At 44.1% G+C, this 16,880-nt stretch overlaps 1 pseudogene across 1 annotated transcript; it reads left to right on the plus strand.

The window, feature by feature from the left end:
- Positions 1-123: 123 nt before the first annotated feature.
- Positions 124-15,131, plus strand: LOC311132241 (prolyl-tRNA synthetase associated domain-containing protein 1-like; annotated as a pseudogene). The gene is made up of 2 exons: positions 124-343; positions 14,711-15,131. The product of its transcript is annotated as a prolyl-tRNA synthetase associated domain-containing protein 1-like (transcript).
- The last annotated feature ends 1,749 nt before the right edge of the window (positions 15,132-16,880 follow it).

A 16,880-nucleotide genomic window follows, 5' to 3' on the forward strand; every position in this document is an offset into this window, starting at 1 on the left:
ATGTGGTCTACACACCATGACTGACCAACCTCATCCTAGGGTTTAGGTATTTCTAATCTCCACCTTGCCCACACATCAGATATTGTTTGCCCACTCACGTTTACTAGGGGGTTGTCAGAATCCTTGGTGGACTGTCTCTGGTTTGTTTGTTCCTACACTGCGCTTGCCCAGTCATGTAAACACCGGTTTTGGAATGCACAGAGGCGTATGCTACGTGGAAGTGTTCCGATTTGTCCTCTTTCCTTTCCAAAAACAAACGACTGCAACACCTGAGCTCCAGCCTGAGTTGGATAAGTATTTGGAGAGTCTGAATATCCAGACAGTCTGCGTGGACCATCCACCGGTAAGGAGCAATAGTCAGCTTCGCTAGCCATCTAGCTATAGCTAGCTAGCACAATAAGGGTTATAATATTTGTTAAGGAGGTCCAGCTCGTTTGAGTTGTTTATTAATATTGGACAATACTCCAATGCACTAGATTGAAGAGCCAGTGCATAGCTCCACGACCCCTTCTAGAATAAGAATGTTACCGAGTGTATTGTTTGCTGTTTTGAACAACCACTAGGTGTCGCCTGATGATCGTCCCATCAAGGGATGGGGATAAGACGTTTTGAGCTATAGTTCGAATCAGAGTAAGACTATTTGTTGTATTCTTTTCATTTGGTCCGGTTGTATTTGTATTTATTATGGATCCCCATTAGCTATAGCTAGCTAGCACAATAAGGGTTATAATATTTGTTAAGGAGGTCCAGCTCATTACTACTCTTCCTGGGGTCCAGCAAAATTAAGGCAGTTCATACAATTTTAAAAACATTACAATACATTCACAGATTTCACAACACACTGTGTGCCCTCAGGCCCCTACACCACCACATATCTATAGTACAAGATCCATGTGTGTATAGTGCATATGTTATTGTGTGTGTATGCATGTGCCTGTGCCTATGTTTGTCTTGCTTCACAGTCCACTCTGTTCCATAAGGTGTTTTTTTTATCTTTTAGAGCAGCGCTTTATTATGGACATACTTCTCCCCATCTTAGCTACTGTTGTATCAATATGTTTTGACATTGACAGTTTACAATCCAGGGTTACTCCAAGCAGTTTAGTCACCTCAACTTGCTCAATTTCCACATTATTTAGTACAATATTTAGTTGAGGTTTAGGGTTTAGTGAATGCTTTGTCTCAAATACAATGCTTTTAGTTTTAGTCCTAAATATTTATAACTTATTCCTTGACACCCACTCTGAAACTAACTGCAACTCTTTATGTGTTGCAGGCATTTCAGTCACTGTAGTAGCTGACATGTATAGTGTTGAGTCATCCGCATACATAGACACTCTGGCTTTACTCAAAGCCAGTGGCATGTCATTAGTAAAGATTGAAAAAAGTAAATGGGCCTAGACAGCTGCCCTGGGGAATTCCTGATTCTACCTGGATTATGTTGGAGAGGCTTCCAAGCTTTTTACTATCATTCTTTATGTTATTTATCTTTGTTTCATAGTGTAGTTTCTTCTTATTTTTATTCAGTTTAGTCACATGATTTCTCAATTTGCAATATGTTTGCCAATCGGTTGTGCAGCCAGACTTATTTGCCATTCCTTTTGCCTCATCCCTCTCAACCATAACATTTTAAAATTCCTCATCAATCCACTGGGATTTAACCGTTTTTACAATCATTTTCTTAATGGGTGCATTCTTATTAGTAACTGGAATAAGCAATTTCATGTGCAGTGTCTGTTTTCTCCTCATTACACACACGGACCAACATATTCTTTACATCAACAACATAGGAATCACTACAAAACGTATTGTATGACCTCTTATACACAATATTAGGCCCAGCCTTAGGAACTTTGGTTTTCCTAGATATGGCTACAATATTGTGATCACTACATCCAATGGATTTGGATACTGCTTTCAAACAAATCTCTGCAGCATTAGTAAAGATATGATCAATACATGTTGATGATTTAATTCCTGTACTGTTTGTAACTACCCTGGTAGGTTGACTGATAACCTGAACCAGGTTGCAGGCACTGGTTACAGTTTGAAGCTTTCTCTTGAGTGGGCAGCCTGATGAAAGCCAGTCAATATTTATATCACTCAGAAAATATACCTCTGTTGATATCACATACATTATCATGCATTTCACACGTTATCCAGATACTGACTGTTAGCACTTGGTGGTCTATAGCAGCTTCCCACCAGAATGGGCTTTAGGTGAGGCAGATGAACCTGTAGCCATTTTACTTGAACAGTATTTAACATGAGATCCTCTCTAATCTTCACAGGAATGTGGTTCTGAATATAAACAGCAACACCTCCACCATTGGCATTTCTATATTTTCTGTAAATGTTATATCCTTGTATTGCTACCACTGTATCAAAGGTATTATCTAAGTGAGTTTCAGAGATAGTCAGCATATGAATGTAATCTGTTACTAGCAAATTATTTTCATGATCCTTGTTTCTTAAGCTACATATGTTAGTGGGTTGGTTTCACATTGCCAACTAACAAACATTTTGTGCAAGTAATTTGTTTATTGGGCAAAAATACTCACGTTAAATTAATTTATGATTATCAGAAAGCATCACTTGTGTGTCCCAATCTCCATATACTGTCCATATTGTCTATACATCCCATCACACACACACTACATGACCAAAAGTATGTGGACACCTGCTCATCGAACATCTCATTACAAAATCATGTGCATTAATATGGAATTGGTCCCCCCTTTGATACTATAACAGCCTCAGACTAGGGCGAAGGTTCACCTTCCAACAGGACAACGACCCTAAGCACACAGCCAAGACAACGTAGGAGTGGCTTCGGGACAAGTCTCTGAATATCCTTGAGTGGCCCAGCCAGAGCCCGGACTTGACCAGATCGAACATCTCTCGAGAGATCTGAAAATAGCTGTGCAGCGACACTACCCATCCAACCTGACAGAGCTTGAGAGGATCTTCAGAGAAAAATGGGAGAAACTCCCCAAATACAGGTGTGCCAAGCCTGTAGCATCATACCCAAGAAGACTCAAGGCTGTAATCGCTGCCAAAGGTGCTTCAACAAAGTACTAAGCAAAGGGTCTGAATACTTATGTAAATATGATATTTCCATATTTTTTTATTTTGAACACATTTGCTAAAATGTCTCGAACCTGTTTTCTCTTTGTCATTATGGGGTATTGTGTGTAGATTGATGAGGGAAAAAATAATTTAATCAATTTTAGAATAAGGCTGTAACGTAACAAAATGTGGAAAAAGTCAAGGGGTCTGAATACTTTCCGAATACAGTGTATGTATGTGTATATATATATATACTGCTCAAAAAAATAAAGGGAACACTAAAATAACACATCCTAGATCTGAATGAATGAAATAATCTTAAATACTTTTTTCTTTACATAGTTGAATGTGCTGACAACAAAATCACACAAAAATTATCAATGGAAATCAAATGTATCAACCCATGGAGGTCTGGATTTGGAGTCACCCTCAAAATTAAAGTGGAAAAACACACTACAGGCTGATCCAACTTTGATGTAATGTCCTTAAAACAAGTCAAAATGAGGCTCAGTAGTGTGTGTGGCCTCCACGTGCCTGTATGACCTCCCTACAATGCCTGGGCATGCTCCTGATGAGGTGGCGGATGGTCTCCTGAGGGATCTCCGCCAACTCCTGGACAGTCTGTGGTGCAACGTGGCGTTGGTGGATGGAGCGAGACATGATGTCCCAGATGTGCTCAATTGGATTCAGGTCTGGGTAACGGGCGGGCCAGTCCATAGCATCAATGCCTTCCTCTTGCAGGAACTGCTGACACACTCCTGCCACATGAGATCTAGCATTGTCTTGCATTAGGAGGAACCCAGGGCCAACCGCACCAGCATATGGTCTCACAAGGGGTCTGAGGATCTCATCTCGGTACCTAATGGCAGTCAGGCTACCTCTGGCGAGCACATGGAGGGCTGTGCGGCCCCCCAAAGAAATGCCACCCCACACCATGACTGACCCACCGCCAAACCGGTCATGCTGTCATCTGTCACGTGCTCAGTGTGAACCTGCTTTCATCTGTGAAGAGCACAGGGCGCCAGTGGCGAATTTGCCAATCTTGGTGTTCTCTGGCAAATGCCAAACGTCCTGCACGGTGTTGGGCTGTAAGCCCAACCCCCACCTGTGGACGTCGGGCCCTCATACCACCCTCATGGAGTCTGTTTCTGACCGTTTGAGCAGACACATGCACATTTGTGGCCTACTGGAGGTCATTTTGCAGGGCTCTGGCAGTGCTCCTCCTGCTCCTCCTTGCACAAAGGCGGAGGTAGCAGTCCTGCTGCTGGGTTGTTGCCCTCCTACGGCCTCCTCCACGTCTCCTGATGTACTGGCCTGTCTCCTGGTAGCGCCTCCATGCTCTGGACACTACGCTGACAGACACAGCAAACCTTCTTGCCACAGCTCGCATTGATGTGCCATCCTGGATGAGCTGCACTACCTGAGCCACTTGTGTGGGTTGTAGACTCCGTCTCATGCTACCACTAGAGTGAAAGCACCGCCAGCATTCAAAAGTGACCAAAACATCAGCCAGGAAGCATAGGAACTGAGAAGTGGTCTGTGGTCACCACCTGCAAAACCAGTCCTTTATTGGGGGTGTCTTGCTATTTGCCTATAATTTCCACCTGTTGTCTATTCCATTTGCACACAGCATGTGACATTTATTGTCAATCAGTGTTGCTTCCTAAGTGGACAGTTTGATTTCACAGAAGTGTGATTGACTTGGAGTTACATTGTGTTGTTTAAGTGTTCCCTTTATTTTTTTGAGCAGTGTATATAAGTACCAGTCAAAAGTTTGGACACACCTACTCATTCAAGGACTTTTCTTTATTTTTTACTATTTTCTACATTGTAGAATAATAGTGAAGACATCAAAACTATGAAATAGAATCATGTAGTAACGAACAAAGTGTTAAACAAATTAAAATATATTTGCACACTCTTGGCATTCTCTCAACCAGCTTCACCTGGAATGCTATTCCAACAGTCTTGAAGGAGTTCCCACATATGCTGAGCATTTGTTGGCTGCTTTTCCTATTTTTTTTTTTGTCATTTAGCAGACGCTCTTATCCAGAGCGACTTACAGTTAGTGAGTGCATACATAATTTTTATTTTTCATACTGGCCCCCCTTGGGAATCGAACCCACAACCCTGGCGTTGCAAACGCCATGCTCTACCAACTGAGCTACATCCTTGCCGGCCATTTCCTCCCCTACCCTGGATGGGCCAATTGTGTGCCGCCCCATGGGTCTCCCGGTCGCGGCCGGCTACGACAGAGCCTGGATTCGAACCAGGATCTCTAGTGGCACAGCTAGCACTGCGATGCAGTGCCTTAGACCACTGCGCCACTCTGCCGTCTGACTCATCCCAAACCATCTCAATTGGGTTGAGGTCGAGGAATTGTGGAGGCCAGGTCATCTGATGCAGCACTCCATCACGCTCTTTCTTGGTAAAATAGCCCTTACACAGCCTGGAGGTGTGTTGGGTCATTGTCCTGTTGAAAAACAAATGATAGTCCCACTAAGCCCAAACCAGATGGGATGGCGTATCGCAGCAGAATGCTGTGGTAGCCATGCTGGTTAAGTGTGCCTTGAATTCTAAATAAATAACAGACAGTGTCACCAGAAAAGCACTCCCACACCATAACTCCTCCTCCATGCTTTACGGTGGGAACTACACATGCGGAGATCATCCGTTCACCCACACCGCGTCTCACAAAGACACGGCGGTTGGAACCAAAAATCTCCAATTTGGACTCCAGACCAAAGGACAAATTTCCACCTGTATAATGTCCATTGCTTGTGTTTCTTGGCCCAAGCAAGTCTCTTCTTCTTATTGGTGTCCTTTAGTAGTGGTTTCTTTGCAGCAATTCGACCACGAAGGCCTGATTCACACAGTTGATGTTGAGATGTGTCTGTTACTTGAACTCTGTGAAGCATTTATTTGGGCTGCAATTTCTGAGGCTGGTAACTCTAATGAACGTATCCTCTGCAGCAGAGGTAATTTTGGGTCTTCCATTCCTGTGGCGGTCCTCATGAGAGCCAGTTTCATCATAGCGCTTGTGAGTTTTTGCGACTGCACTTGAATAAACTTTCAAAGTTCTTGAAATGTTCCGTATAGACTGACCTTCATGTCTTAAAGTAATGATGGACTATTGTTTCTCTTTGCTTATTTGAGCTGTTCTTGCCATTATATGGACTTGGTTTTTTACAAAATAGGGCTATCTTCTGTATACCCCCCTACCTTGTCACAACACAACTGATTGGCTTAAACACATTAATAACGAAATAAATTCCATAAATTAACTTTTAAGAAGGCACACCTGTTAATTGAAATGCATTCCAGGTGACTACCTCATGAAGCTGGTTGAGAGAATGCCAAGAGTGTGCAAAGCTGTCATCAAGGGAAAGGGTGGCTATTTGAAGAATCTCAAATATAAAATATTTTGATTTGTTTAACACTTTTTTGGTTACTACATGATTCCATGTGTTATTTCATAGTTTTATTCTACAATGTAAAAAATTGTGTAAAAAAAGAAAAACCCTTGAATGAGTAGGTGTGTCCAAACATTTGACCCTGTAGTGTGTGTGTGTGTATACATATACAGTTGAAGTAGGAAGTTTACATGCACTTATGTTGGAGTCATTAAAACTCGTTTTTCAACCACTCCACAAATTTCTTGTTAACAAACTATAGTTTTGGCAAGTCGGTTAGGACATCTACTTTGTGCATGACACAAGTAATTCTTCCAACAATTGTTTACAGACAGATTATTTCACATATAATTCACTGTATCACAATTCCAGTGGGTCAGAAGTTCACATACACTAAGTTGACTGTATCTTTAAACAGCTCGGAAAATTCCAGAAAATGATGCTATGGCTTTAGAAGCTTCTGATAGGCTAATTGACATCATTTGAGTCAATTGGAGGTGTACCTGTGGATGTATTTCAAGGCCTACTTTCAAATGCAGTGCCTCTTTGCTTGACATCATGGGAAAATCAAAAGAAATCAGCCAAGACCTCAGAAAAAGAATTGTAGACGACCACAAGTCTGGTTCATCCTTGGGAGCAATTTCCAAACGCCTGAAGGTACCACGTTCATCTGTACAAACAATAGTATGCAAGGATAAACACCATGGGACCACGCAGCCGCCATACCGCTCAGGAAGGAGATGCGTTCTGTCTCCTAGAGATGAACGTACTTTGGTGCGAAAAGTGCAAATCAATCCCAGAACAGCAAAGGACCTTGTGAAGATGCTGGAGGAAACAGGTACACAAGTATCTATATCCACAGTAAAATGAGTCCTATATCGACATAACCTGAAAGGCCGCTCAGCAAGGAAGAAGCCACTGATCCAAAACCGCCATAAAAAAGCCAGACTACGGTTTGCAACTGCACATGGGGACAAAAATCGTACTTTTTGGAGAAATGTCCTCTGGTCTGTTGAAACAAAAATATAACTGTTTGGCCATAATGACCATTGTTATGTTTGGAGGAAAAAGGGTGTCACTTGCAAGCCGAAGAACACCATCCCAACCGTGAAGCACGGGGGTGGCAGCATCATGCTGTTGGGGTGCTTTGCTGCAGGAGGGACTGGTGCACTTCACAAAATAGATGGCATCATGAGGAAGGAAAATTGTGTGGATATATTGAAGCAACATCTCAAGACATCAGTCAGGAAGTTAAAGCTTGGTCGCAAATGGGTCTTCCAAATGGACAATGACCCCAAGCATACTTCCAAAGTTGTGGCAAAATGGCTTAAGGACAACAAAGTCAAGGTATTGGAGTGGCCATCACAAAGCCCTGACCTCAATCCTATAGAAAAATGTGTGTGCAGAACTGAAAATGCGTGTGCGAGCAAGGAGGCCTACAAACCTGACTCAGTTACACCAGCTCTGTCAGGAGGAATGGGCCACAATTCACCCAACTTATTGTGGGAAGCTTGTGGAAGGCTACCCGAAACATTTGACCCAAGTTAAACAATTTAAAGGCAATGCTACCAAATACTAATTGAGTGTATGTAAACTTCTGACCCACTGGGAATGTGATGAAATAAATAAAAGCTGAAATAAATCTCTCTCTACTATTATTCTGACATTTCACATTCTTAAAATAAAGTGGTGATCCTAACTGACCTAAGACAGGGAATTTTTACTAGGATTAAATGTCAGGAATTGTGAAAAACTGAGTTTAAATGTATTTGGCTAAGGTGTATGTAAACTTCCGACTTCAACTGTAGCTCAGTTGGTAGAGCATGGCGCTTGCAACGCCAGGGTTGTGGGTTCGATTCCCACGGGGGGCCAGTATAAAAAAAAATATATGCACTCACTAACTGTAAGTTGCTCTGGATAAGAGCGTCTGCTAAATGACTAAAATGTTAAATGTAAATGTATATATATTTACAAAAGTCAAGTATGTGGACACCCCTTCAAATTAGTGGATTTGGCTATTTCAGCCACACCCGCTGCTGACAGGTGTATACAATTTAGCACACAGCCATGCAATCTCCATAGACAAACATTAGCAGTAGAATGGCCTTACTGAAGAGCTCAGTGACTTTCAACGTGGCACCGTCATAGGATGCCACTTTTCCAACAAAAGTTCGTAAAATTTCTGCTCTGCTAGAGCTGCCCTGGTCAACTGTAAGTGCAGTTATTGTGAAGTGGAAATGTCTAGGAGCAACAACTGTTCAGCCACGGAGTGGTAGGCCTCACACGCTCACAGAACCGGACCGCCGATTGCTGTAGCACGTAAAAATCGTAGGCCTCGGTTGCAACACTCACTACAGAGTTCCAAACTGCCTCTGGAGGCAACGTCAGCACAATAACATTTAGTCGGGAGCTTCATGAAATGGGTTTCCATGGCCGAGCAGCCGCACACACGCCTAAGATCACCATGCGCAATGCCAAGCGTCGGCTGGAGTGGTGTAAAGCTTGCCGCCATTGGACCCTGGAGTAGTGGAAATTAGTTATTTGACTTCCCTTTGACTCAGCGGTTATATAAATTTGCTTGACGACTCTGCTCTTTGTAGACATGGTCCTCAGCAACAACCATGACCTCCTGAAGGACTTTGGTCAGAAAAACTACGTAGCTTTCATAAGTACTAATCTCTGGGTCATTCAGGATGTTTTTGAGCAACACATCAACAGGGAGACGTGGGATCCTACCATACATCAAATAAAATGGAGGATAACCAGTGGTCTCGTGTACTGTACAGTTATACATGAACGTCAAGTTCTGAAGGTGTTGTTGCCAGTTGTGCTTCGCATTAGACAGAGAGCACGGATCATGTTTCCCAGCGTTCTGTTAAAACGCTCGATGCTGCAGTTACCCATGGGGTGATAAGGCGTTGTGTGGGACTTCTTGACACCAGCCACTTTCAAGAGCTGACTTATCAACTGAACCTCAAACGAAGCGCCTTGGTCAGAATGAATTATCTTAGGGAACCCATAAATGCAGAAGTACTTGTCCCAAAGTTGCTTTGCCACTTGTTTTGCAGACTGGTCACAGCAAGGGAATGCTTGGGCTAACCTGGTGAAATTATCTGTGACAACTAGTACATCAACTGACTTGTTGTTAGAATCTTCTGCAGACCAGAAGTCAATGCACATAATCTCTAAAGGCGCAGAGGTGTTGATACTCTCTAGAGGGGCTCTTCCTTCAGGATCAGCTGTTTTACTGATGACACGTAGGGGACACTGACGCACATAGTCCTTGATCTCTGTCGTTGATGGGCCAGACTCAAGCTCCTTAACTGCCCTTGATGACCTGCACTGTCATGGATGCCTTTTAAGACCTCAGACTTGAAGGAGTCAGGGATGACAAACTGGTGTCTCTTCTTCTTCGAGATTTGATCTTTTGACACTCGATAGAGAATACCATTACATTTACATTTAAGTCATTTAGCAGACGCTCTTATCCAGAGCGACTTACAGGAGCAATTAGGGTTAAGTGCCTTGCTCAAGGGCACATTTACGTCATTTAGCAGACGCTCTTATCCAGAGCGACTTACAAATTGGTGCATTCACCCTATAGCCAGTGGGATAACCACTTTACAATTTTTATTTGTTTTATATTTATATTTTTTATTTTTATTTTTTATTTTTATTTTTATATTTTTTTTGGGGGGGCGTCGTGAGGGAGCTTGTTCCACCATTGGGGTGCCAGAGCAGCGAACAGTTTTGACTGGGCTGAGCGGGAACTATGCTTCCGCAGAGGAAGGGGAGCCAGCAGGCCAGAGGTGGATGAACGCAATGCCCTCGTTTGGGTGTAGGGACTGATCAGAGCCTGAAGGTACGGAGGTGCCGTTCCCCTCACTGCTCCATAGGCAAGCACCATGGTCTTGTAACGGATGCGAGCTTCAACTGGAAGCCAGTGGAGTGTGCGGAGGAGGGGGGTGACGTGAGAGAACTTGGGAAGGTTGAACACCAGACGGGCTGCGGCATTCTGGATGAGTTGTAGGGGTTTAATGGCACAGGCAGGGAGCCCAGCCAACAGCGAGTTGCAGTAATCCAGACGGGAGATGACAAGTGCCTGGATTAGGACCTGTGCCGCTTCCTGTGTAAGGCAGGGTCGTACTCTCCGAATGTTGTAGAGCATGAACCTGCAGGATCGGGTCACCGCCTTGATGTTAGCGGAGAACGACAGGGTGTTGTCCAGGGTCACGCCAAGGCTCTTCGCACTCTGGGAGGAGGACACAACGGAGTTGTCAACCGTGATGGCGAGATCATGGAACGGGCAGTCCTTCCCCGGGAGGAAGAGCAGCTCCGTCTTGCCAGGGTTCAGCTTGAGGTGGTGATCCGTCATCCATACTGATATGTCTGCCAGACATGCAGAGATGCGATTCGCCACCTGGTTATCAGAAGGGGGAAAGGAGAAGATTAGTTGTGTATCGTCAGCGTAGCAATGATAGGAGAGGCCATGTGAGGATATGACAGAGCCAAGTGACTTGGTGTATAGGGAGAAAAGGAGAGGGCCTAGAACTGAGCCATTTCCGCTCAGCTGCCCGGAGCTCTGTTCTGTGAGCTCGCAATGAGTCATCAAGCCACGGAGCTGGAGGGGAGGACCGAGCCGGCCGGGAGGATAGGGGACACAGGGAGTCAAAGGATGCAGAAAGGGAGGAGAGGAGGGTTGAGGAGGCAGAATCAGGAGATTGGAGGGAGAAGGATTGAGCAGAGGGAAGAGATGATAGGATGGAAGAGGAGAGAGTAGTGGGAGAGAGAGAGCGAAGGTTGCGGCGGCGCGTTACCATCTGTGTAGGGGCAGAGTGAGTAGTGTTGGAGGAGAGCGAGAGAGAAAAGGATACAAAGTAGTGGTCGGAGACATGGAGGGGAGTTGCAGTGAGATTAGTAGAAGAGCAACATCTAGTAAAGATGAAGTCAAGCGTATTGCCTGCCTTGTGAGTAGGGGGGGACGGTGAGAGGGTGAGGTCAAAAGAGGAGAGGAGTGGAAAGAAGGAGGCAGAGAGAAATGAGTCAAATGTAGACGTAGGGAGGTTGAAATCCCCCAAAACTGTGAAGGGTGAGCCATCCTCAGGAAAGGAACTTATCAAGGCGTCAAGCTCATTGATGAACTCTCCAAGGGAACCTGGAGGGCGATAGATGACAAGGATATTAAGCTTAAATGGGCTAGTGACTGTGACAGCGTGGAATTCATTTACGTCATTTAGCAGACGCTCTTATCCAGAGCGACTTACAGTTAGTGAATACATATTTTTTTTATACTGGCCCCCCGTGGGAATCGAACCCACAACCCTGGCGTTGCAAACGCCACTGAGCTACATCCCTGCCGGCCATTCCCTCCCCTACCCTGGACGACGCTGGGCCAATTGTGCGCCGCCCATGAGTCTCCCGGTCGCGGCCGGCTGCGACAGAGCCTGGATTCGAACCAGGATCTAGTGGCACAGTTAGCACTGCGATGCAGTGCCTTAGACCACTGCGCCACTCAGGAGTTTATTCAAATGAGGAGATAGACAGATGGGTTAGGGGAAAAATTGAGAATGACCACTTGGGAGAGATGAGGATTCCTGTGCCACCGCCCCTCTGACCAGATGCTCTCGGGGTATGCGAGAACACATGGTCAGACGAGGAGAGAGCAGTAGGAGTAGCAGTGTTTTCAGTGGTAATCCATGTTTCCGTAAGCGCCAGGAAGTCGAGGGACTGGAGGGTAGCATAGGCTGGGATGAAGTCAGCCTTGTTGGCAGCAGAACGGCAGTTCCAGAGGCTGCCTGAGACCTGGAACTCCAGGTGTGTGGTGCGTGCAGGGACCACCAGGTTAGAGAGGCAGCAGCCACGCGGTGTGAGGTGTTTGTGTAGCCTGTGCGGAGAGGAGAGAACAGGGATAGGCAGAGGCATAGTTGACAGGCTGTAGCAGATGGCTACAATAATGCAGAGGAGATCGGAATGAAATGAACTAAACATCTGGGAAAGGAGAGAGCAAGGCCTCCCTCACCAAAAAAAATATAACTCTCCCAACTTCCACCTCAGAAACTATAATTGTTTCACTGAACCACCCGAATAAAACTCTCCCAACTTCCACTTTAGAAATTAGATTTGTTGTAAACTACAGCGGTTCAATGTTTCAAGGACTAGACTCAACTTACTTTATTCAGCTAGCTAACTATGACTCCATAGCTAACTAGCATGCTAGCATCCAATAACACACAGTTTAGCACCAATACTTGGTTACAACAAACTACCAATAGTGTGTTAACACACTAAACAGATAATTTGTGTCTGTGTCTAGTTCTTTCATAACGCAGCAATGATTAAACGTTGGCTAGCTAGCACAAAGATATTGTATTTAGCTACTACAGTACAGCTAGCTGGTAGTGTTGGCTAGCTAGCAATGGCTGCTGTGTTGACTTTGTTTGAAAAACGGCGTCGCTGCGAACGAATGTAGCTGGCTAAAAGGATATTGTATTTAGTTGCTACCGTTGCTAATAGCTACTAGCCAGCTAGTCCAGGAGGTGAGTTAGCTAGCTAGCTTCGTGCTACACCCGGCACCGCCGAATACAAAAGTAACCTACAATAACTACATACAACAACTACCCACAACAGCCCACGATGCCTACCTATAATACCTAATAATATACAGCCCACGATGCCTACCTATAATACCTAACTACAATCTAAATACATAGTTTAAGCCTTACTCGACAAAGCCCAAGCTATGTATAAAGCCAAACTTACCCAACGCCAGCTATCTGGGTGGCAGACTGCAATCAGTAGCTGTAACTAAGTACAGCAGCTACCAACCACCTAACGTTAATGCCTCGGATAATGAGGTTAGAAAAACAGCTGAATGGTAGGTAGCTAGCTGGCTCAATTACAGGTACTCTTAAGCGTGAAATAACATTGGAAACAACTAACCACAGTTGCTAAAAGTTACCAGTAGCTACCCGCTAGCTAGCTAGCTTTGTTGGTCCAAGTAGTGGGTTAGCTAGCACTCGTGCTAGCACACAGTGCTTGAGGTACCGAAGGACCGCTTTTTTCAATGTGTACAATCTTTCAGCAGGGCCGGCTCCAGCCTTTTGGGGCCCTAAGCAAGATTTGGTTGGGGGGCCCCCACCTCGGGGCAAAAAACATGTCCCCCCTCCCCCCCAGTATATTTCCTGCAATTCTACACAATTTGCCATGGGGCAGATATTTTTTTGCCAGTTTTCCAGCTAACTTCTTGCAATTCTACCCATTTTGTAGTGACTTATGCCATGTTAATATGATATGAGAATAACTAACAAAATCAATGGGTTCCCCCTGGAGGTCCCCTGGGCTAGACGAACTACCAATCAAACAATTGTTAGCTGGCATGGCTAATTGAGTGACTGTCAGTGACTGACATAACAAGAGAGAACTGCTGATGCAAAACCACATTTTGAGACCCAGACGGAGTTCCACTAAAAATAAATACAAAATGGTTGGGGGCCTTAAGTGACTGCTTATGCCTGGAACCGGCCCTGGGTTTAAGGTAGAAAATATAACAATTATCCTGCATGACAGAGAATCAGCTCTTCAACTTCATACATTTATCATATGTTCTCTCATATCTCTTATATTAGGCTTCAGTTCATTGTTCCCTCTGATTTCTGCTAGGGTTGCATTACATTTTTTTAGTCTAAAGTGGCCTCTCCTGTGCTGATCTATAAACGGTTAAATTTTTTACATTTACGTCATTTAGCAGACGCTCTTATCCAGAGCGACTTACAGTTAGTGAGTGCATACATTATTATTAATATATTTTTTTTATATATTGGCTCCCCGTGGGAATCAAACCCACAACCCTGGCGTTGCAAACGCCATGCTCTACCAACTGAGCTACATCCCTGCCGGCCATTCCCTGTCATACCCTAGACGACGCTGGGCCAATTGTGCGCCGCCCCATGGGTCTCCCGGTCGCGGCCGGCTACGACAGAGCCTGAATTCGAACCAGGATCTCTAGTGGCACAGCTAGCACTGTGATGCAGTGCCTTAGACCACTGCGCCACTCGCCACAACGGTCTAGGTGAAAGCAGTAGGATAGATGCCAACTGGGAATATTATTTTACATGTCCAGATGTTTCAGTGCAGATGAAATGAGACAAGGCTATGAAGCCATTTTAGACTTGAGATGCCAGAGTAACGTGATGTACTCTGACCTGGTGTAATTTATTTTTCTCCCTTAAGTATTCACCGTGAAAGAGATGATGCCTCACCTGCAAGACCTCAAGAGTGGAGAAGTCGCCAGGAACCTCTTCCTGATAGAAGGGCCTGTAGCTAGTCTCTGTCCTCCTGATGATCATCCAGTCAACCTCAACGGCCTGGCTAAGAATCTAGGCTTGGGCAGTGGCAACCTGCGCTATGCTGAGGAGGCACCCATGATGGAGAAACTAAAAGGTGGGCCAAGGCTGTGCCACTGCCCTGGCACTACTCTGTGACAAGGACCAGAGCATCAAATTGTCCTGGACAGCGACCTGGTCAACGTAGGCCATGAGCGTGTACTTCTATCCCATTACAAATGCTGCCATTATGGCACTAAAGCCAGAGGATCACATGACATTTTTAAAGGAGAAAGGACATGAACCAGTTCTTCAGAGCTTTGACTAGTAAATACCTTGAAATTAATATAATATCATGTCAGACTGTGTTTTGGCTTGGTACAATGATTTATTTCTAAGTTATTTACCTTTGTGCCTTTTTACCATAACATTTTGTTTACTTTTGGGACGGAATAAGGTCTGGAGAGCCCTTATTTTCAATGGGCAAGAGAGCAGTCTTGATTGTTGGTTATATGTGCATGGTTGATAGACAATGTAGTAGTAATTATGGTGGTTGCATCCTCGTATCTCCCTCGGCAAGATCTAGTAATTTACACCGTTCTGACACTATTACTGCTGTGTAATAATGCAGATCATGGAACATTGATTATCCACTACTATCTTCTGGGAGTATACGCTATCTCCCCAAAAAATGTAGTGGGTATATGCTGGCTTATACCTCCTTATCGCCCAGACTACACCACTGAGAGAGAGTGGCCATAGTATACGTTAGATGTAGGCTAATAGTTAACTCAAGCTTTGTCTATCCAGTAAATGGATGTCATCTGCACAACCCCCATTCATCACTTGTGTCCTATAAAAGCTTTGACTGGAATATTTGTATCCTTTCTCTATATAATAGCAATACAATATTAATTTAGAGATTATCTTAAAAGAGCCTTACATTAATCTGTCCATAGAAATCATGACATTACTTTGGTCCAATATCCCAACAACTTTAGCTGGTGAGATTTTTATTATATAAATGATGTAAATGAAGACAAATCAATCATTCATCAGAGGAAGAATAGATTACCTGGAATTTTAATCACATCAAATGGATTTATGTAAAAGTGGAAAAGGAAATGAACACTAGGTCATCACAGACAGATATCTGATAGTGGGCACATACATACTGTACACACATATACAAAGCTGTGCCATTCAGCTCACACAACCTTCGTCTTGATTAGATTCTCTGTCAATCACAGTTGGCATGGCTTCCCACGATAGTCATTTTGGCATTTCAGAGGAACAACTTAAAACATCGTCCATTCTGATTGGAAGAAAAGTGTGTTGATTGCTCCATGCACATTGTGGTTGACCTTGTTCTGTGCCCACATGCAGATTTTTTGTTCTGTGCAGATTGTTGAATGTAGACATCTGTTGTTCCACAGTAGAAAGACGTTGCATGTGCATGCTCATTTACAAAGAGTATCGTTAGCATCAATTGGCAGAGAGCAAATATCCAGCTGATTCAAAGTCACACAGAGGACAACAAGGAGTCTTCAGGGTCTAGTTTAAGCTCACCCATTTGGCTTTGCGTGAACATTGGCACCAACAGTATGTCTGTGTATGGTGCATGTTAGCAGTCTGTCACACCATAGCAGTGCAATTTGCCAGAAAGTCAGTTATAGAAAAACTACTGTCGCCACATACTGTATGTCTTAGAGTTTTATTTCCTTGATTCAAGGATAAAAAAAAGATTACCTTTACTTTCTTTATTGAAGCATTGTTGATTTTTTGTTTTTTTAAAAATGTATTTTTTTATATTTTTGCTTTTCACAATCTTTTTTTCTCACTGAAGACCAACTTTTAACGGCTTCAGAGTCAGCCAGACAGCTTGAAGGTCACTTTTCTCTCTGAGTTGGAGGCAGACAGAAGAGTGAAGAGAGAAGGAGAAGAGGACAGAAAAAGAGGTTAGAGGCAGATGACATCAGAGAAGAGGATGAACATATATGGACGCACCAGAAAGCAGTCTACATGCATTGACAGGGGAGGGGTTTCAGCTGCGTGAGACAAAATCCATGCAGCACTG

Source organism: Coregonus lavaretus (assembly GCF_964263955.1).
Source record: "Coregonus lavaretus genome assembly, chromosome: 1".
NCBI classification, from domain to species: domain Eukaryota; kingdom Metazoa; phylum Chordata; class Actinopteri; order Salmoniformes; family Salmonidae; genus Coregonus; species Coregonus lavaretus.